Source organism: Rhinopithecus bieti, unplaced genomic scaffold, assembly GCF_001698545.2.
Source record: "Rhinopithecus bieti isolate Rb0 unplaced genomic scaffold, ASM169854v2 scaffold_32008, whole genome shotgun sequence".
Lineage (NCBI taxonomy): Eukaryota > Metazoa > Chordata > Mammalia > Primates > Cercopithecidae > Rhinopithecus > Rhinopithecus bieti.
The window spans coordinates 1,637,179-1,643,065 of record NW_016814433.1 but is presented as its reverse complement, the minus strand read 5'-3'; positions in this window follow the sequence as shown (position 1 = coordinate 1,643,065).

Here is a 5,887-nt window from a genome sequence, read left to right as displayed (position 1 = left end):
ACAACATGTGCCAAGATGCATTTAGTTATAAAGAAATGCATCATGATTTTGTTTACAAAGGTTAAAAACAACTGGAAGCAGTATAAACCCACATATACCATATATGTATGTATATGTAGTTATGTATGAATGCATATATAAAAATATCATATAAATACATAAACTATAAATATAAACTACATATCATAAAAAAAGAACCTTCGCGAGGTCAGGAGTTCGAGACCAGACTGACCAACATGGTGAAACCCCATCTCTACTAAAAATACAAAAAATTAGTCAGGCGTTGTGGCATGTGTCTGTAGTTCCAGCTACTTGGGAGGCTAAGGAAGGAGAATCACTTGAACCCGGGAGGCGGAGGTTGCAGTGAGCCAAGATTGTACCATTGCACTCCAGCCTGGGTGACAGAGCAAGACTCTGTCTCAAAAAAAAAAAAAAAAAAAAAAAAAAAAAAACCTGTTTGTGCGAAAAGGGTATATGTGTTTATGAATATAAGATGATGGTAACTACGTGTTTACCACTGCTGTCTCTGGAAGAAGAAACAATAATGCAGTGAGTTGGGTCATGGGAGGGTATAGAAGGGAGATTCACATTTTGCTCTCGAAACTTCTGAATTATTTGAATTAGGCATAACAAGAATGCGTTCTTTTTTCTTTTCTTTTTCCTTTATTTTATTTTTGAAACAGAGTCTCACTCTGTCACCCAGGCTGGAGTGCAGTGGTGCGATCTCAGCTCACTGCAACCTCTGCCTCCTGGGTTCAAGCAATTCTCCTGCCTCAGCCTCCCAAGTAGCTGGGATGACAGGTGCCCACCACCACGTCCAGCTAATTTTTGTATTTTTAGTACAGACAGGTTTTCTCCATGTTGGTCAGGCTGATCTGGAACTCCTGGCCTCGAGAGATCTACCCACCTCGTCCTCTCAAAGTGCTGGGATTACAGGCGTGAGTCACCGCACCTGACCAAGAATGCATTCTTATATTAGCTGTGTAACAAATAAATTACAAAAAACTTGGAAAAGAGAAGTCCAGTGATGGCTTTCATGGAAAGAAGCCCTGAGAGGACTGGCCACCTACTGCTGCCTGGCTGCCTCTGCTCTGCCCTCCCAGCTAAAGAATGGTCATTCTGGTGTCCTGCTGCCCGCCCTCAGTTCCCATGTCCTTGGTCCTGGTGGCCTGCCACAGGGGGCAGGTGTGGAAGCTGGCAGCCTACTGGAGCTGCCCTAAGAGGGAGGTGCCAGTCCCATTGGGAGCTCCCTGAACTCCTGTTTAAAAGCACGTTGACTCCCCCATTCATTCACATAACCTGGCAGAATATTTTCGAATAAATCATGAGCATGGCAGTTACATTCTCTAAAACACACTGGAAAAAGGATTATGGTATTTACTGTGGGGACAGCAAGATTGATTCTCGCCCAGAAAACCTGTCAGGTTCTTGATTTAGGGAGCCGGGGATCAGCACGGGTTAGCTCTGATTTATATCAGCTTGCTTCTCCCACAGGTCGCTCTCCTGCTCTAGGAGACATTTTTGGGTGGGATGGGTACGGAGCAGCCACTGTCCTGCTGGTCCCTTCCAAGATGGCCCACCACGGCCACGGATGCAGCAGAGCTCACCGCCCCATAGCTGCCTCCCGCCATGCCCTCACTTCTGCTCCCTGCTCCCCTGGCCCTGGCACCTGCTGCTTGAATTCCAGCTCCTTAAGCTGGAATTGCAAGACCTCCTTGTTGGAGCTACTGCCACTTCTCTGCTCTCTCCCATCACTTTCTGCTCACGGCATACCTTGAATGTGACTGACCCTTCCCTATGAAGAGGAGCGAGCAGAGAAACCAGAGAGGATCCCATTCTTGGGCAGCTCAGCATCTGATTCAGGACAATGACACAGAGATCCTTGCTCCTGTGTGCTTAGTTCCCTGAAGAACGGGCCTCACAAATGGGGCACGGAGGAGGCAGCATCCACACTGTTCCTCCAGGCCTCACTTCCTCTGCTCTCTATGGGCCAACAGTGTCCCCAGGTCATCTTTGTCAAAACCCATATCTCCCTTTATCGTCATTCACTTATGCTGCTTCTATGTTTCCTCTGTGCCTAGCGTGATGTCTGGAACACCCTTGGACTCAATGGGCCTGGATGGAGTTATCAGTTGCCCTTGTGTCAGACCTAGCCCATTCTTGGAAATAAACATCTAGCTATCCAGAGGCCACCAGGCTCTCCTGGTAGGAATCCATGAAGGGTCAGCGGGCAGGTGGAGCAGGTAACAGTAGCATGTTCCCTCTGAAGTCAGATCTTCCTTTCCCATAAAGAAGTCCTGGCCAGGTGTGGTGGCTCACGCCTGACATCCCAGCACTTTGGGAGGCAGAGGCAGGCTGATCACAAGGTCAGGAGATCGAGACCACCCTGGCCAACATGGTGAAACCCCGTCTCTACTAAAATACAAAAAAATTAGCCGGGTGTGGTGGCGGGCACCTGTACTTCCAGCTACTTGGGAGGCTGAGGCAGAAGTATCACTTGAACTCAGGAAGTGGAGCTTGCAGTGAGTCGAGATTGCACTGCTGCACTCCAGCCTGGGTGACAGAGCAAGACTCCGTCTCAAAAAAAAAAAAAAAAAAAAAAAAAGTCGCTAGAAAAGGACTCCCATTTCCCCAGGAAAATGGGTAATCTGCACCCATTTGTAGCACGGTTCAGGCAGAAGCAGGAAGTATTTCTCTATAGCTTCCATATCTTCCCAAACGGGGGAGGGAGACAAGAGAGTCTCAGAGCTACATGACTGGGTGCCACCATTCCCCAACTTGAGGGGTCAAACAGAACCCTAACAATTTTAATTTAAAAGATTTGTATGCTGGTCAATGGTGATCTCGCAGTTTTCTCCAAGAACAACTGGTGAGTATTTATATTACTAAAAAGCACATCATGATGATTTGCCTAAAATAAAGAAAGAGGTTATTCCCTCAAGATGGATGTAAGACTTTAGGAGAAAAGATAAGGGTATTGTGGCTTTTTCCATAGCAAAACTTCCCCATTCCTCTGCTCAGTGCACTCAGGGTTCATGAATTTTAGTGCCTGTGGTGAGAAGCAGGGCTCCCCCAACCATTACGTCGCAGCCATTTTGGGAGTTAGAGACTCCCAGGTAGGAAGAAACTCTGGAATTACCCAGTCTGTCTCCATCAAATGAACTCTCGGGTCTGACCTGCATGCCTTTCATGATGGAGAGCTCCCTCCTTCTAGACAGGTCCATCACTGGTAAGCTCTGATGGTAGAATCGTCTTCCTGGCCTCCAAGCTGCCTCAGTCCCAGCCCTTGGGGCCACACAGAAGTCTATTGCTCTTCCCAGGACATCTCCCCATGGAAGTGTATCTTCTCTAGGCTGAGCACTCTGCCTCCCACTCCTCACCCTCCTACCCCTCAGCCCCCAAGCCCAGTCCACAAGCCCAGGCCACAGTCTTTTTTTGTTTGTTTGTTTTGAGACAGTCTCGTTCGGTTGCCCAAGCTGTAAAGCAGTGGTGCAATCTCAGCTCACTGCAACCTCCACCTCCCGAGTTCTAGCAATTCTCCTGCCTCAGCCTCCTGAGTAGCTGGGATTACAGGTGCATGCCACCATGCCTGGCTAATTTTTTTGTATTTTAGTAGAGACGGGTTTTCACTGTGTTGCCCAGGCTGGTCTCAAATTTCTGAGCTCAAGCAATCCACCTGCCTTGGCCTCTCAAAGCACTCCACAGTCTTCTATAGTATGATATTTCTAGTCCCTCCCCACACTGGCCTCCTGAGGACATGACCCATCAGCCTGGCTGCCACCCCACGGGACAGAGCAGGGCATCACAGCTGCCAAACATATTCTGGAAAATACACTCCAAGTCAGCCTTGCTTCTCCTTAGCAATAGCTGGCACTTGTGTTATGAGCTGGCTCTGCAGGGCTTGCAGCTACAGCCACCAGCATCAACACACACTCTCACTTGCACCTTCGAGTCCACAAGTACACTTCACCTGGTTTAAAGCAGAAGCAGCCTGGGTGACACGGCTCACGCCTGTAATCCTAGCACTTTGGGAGGCCGAGGAGGCCGGATCACAAGGTCAGAAGTTCAAGACCAGCCTGACCAACATGGTGAAATCCCATCTCTACTGAAAATAGAAAAATTAGCCAGGCGTGGTGGCATGTGCCTATAATCCCAGCTGTGCAGGAGGCTGAGGCAGGAGAATCGCTTGAACCTGGGAGAAGGAGGTTGCAGTGAGCCAAGATCGTGCCTTTGTACTTTGTACTCCAACCTGGGCGACAGAGTGAGACTCCATCTCAAAAAAAAAAAAAAAAAAAAAAAAAAACGGAAGCAGATGACTCCAGTGGCAACACAATGAGAACTCTGGAAGATGGTGACATGAACACCTGTCCCTACCTCCCACTTGCCCACTGCCTCTCAACACCCTCTTCAGAGCAAGCAGGGAAGGGGCTTTGGCAAGCACCCTGGCAAACTGAGTTGCCAGTGCTTTTGTGAGGAAGCAAACAAATTTACCAAAAACTATGTCTACATCAGTCAATTCATCATACAATCAATTTGGCCAATGACCAATTTGCAAATTATTTTTAAAATTTAAATTTTGCTGTAGCCATTTTGCCATTTATTTTTTCTTTTCCACTTGAGGCTTAATTGCCCACAGGTGTTGAGTTTGGGGGAGAGCTACCATGGACAGGGTTCTCCGGGAGCAGAGAGGCATCCTCCAGGGTCTCAGCAGAGGCTGGCCAGGTCAGTCACTGCCAGTCCAGAGGAGTAGAAGCCCATGTGCCTCTCACTCTAGTTGGGCTGTGACAGCTGGAGTCAGCTCCTGAGGGTACAGGGAGCCATGAGCAGGCAAAGAAAAAACCCACAGATGCAGGGGACAGGAACCAGAGGGAAGCTGACCCAGTGGAAGAATTGGCACAGGTGTCTCTGTCTGAAATAGATCTGGGCAAGATCCAGGAGACAACTTGGATAAAAAAGAAATACTCTTAAAGAGATCTGGTGGGAGTGAAGTAAAGATTTTTTGAAACGTAAAAGAAGTGGTTCTTAAAGCTTGAAGTATGGACATAATAAATGAATACATTAATTAGAGAATTGTCTCTATTAAGAATTAAAATAATGACAGGAGATCAGGAGTAGAAGTATCTCAAAACCTAGGGCCCAAATACAAAGAGAGAAATATCAGGGAGAGAGAGACAGAGAGTGAAGAAGAGAAATTCTGTAGACCTCAGTGAAGGGCTAGCAGCGGACTTCTGTGCTAGGACAGGGCTGTTTAACATAACGAGAAGAATACAGGGTGCTGCGTGTATGTGAAGATGAGAATGGTCATCGCTAATAGCTGAGAAGCCAGAGGGAGTTTTCAGAATCATGGAGTGGAGAGGACAGGAATACATGGTTACTTGACAAAGCCAGGTAAAAGAAGGAAAAGGAAAAATAAAACAACAACGAAGTAAGAACAACAGTAACCATAACTTAAGAGGGCAGAAATGAAACAAGGGTGCCCGTTATTCCCATGACAGGGAATTGACTGAATCCCCCGATTAAAAGACAGAGACTCCAGACTGAGTCAAGAAAGAAGGCTTGGCTCTATCCTGTTTACCAGAATCTCATCTAGAATGAAATGACTAAGAAAGGTAAAAAATAAAGGTCTAGGCAAAAGGATGTCAGGAAAAGTGCCTCAGCCCTAACCATAACCATAGAAGAGGGAGTGGAATAGTAATACCAAAGTGGGACTGAGGCCCAAAGACATTGAATGGGGTCAAGACAATGACACAACAAAAGCAAAATGAAGCATAGAAATAAGCATCATTTACTCAACTCTTGCTGTGTGCATAGTACTGGGGAGTTCAAGGAATGATGCCATGTCGTCCCCCCTATAGCCCTGTAAGGTAGATAATATCATTATCCCCAT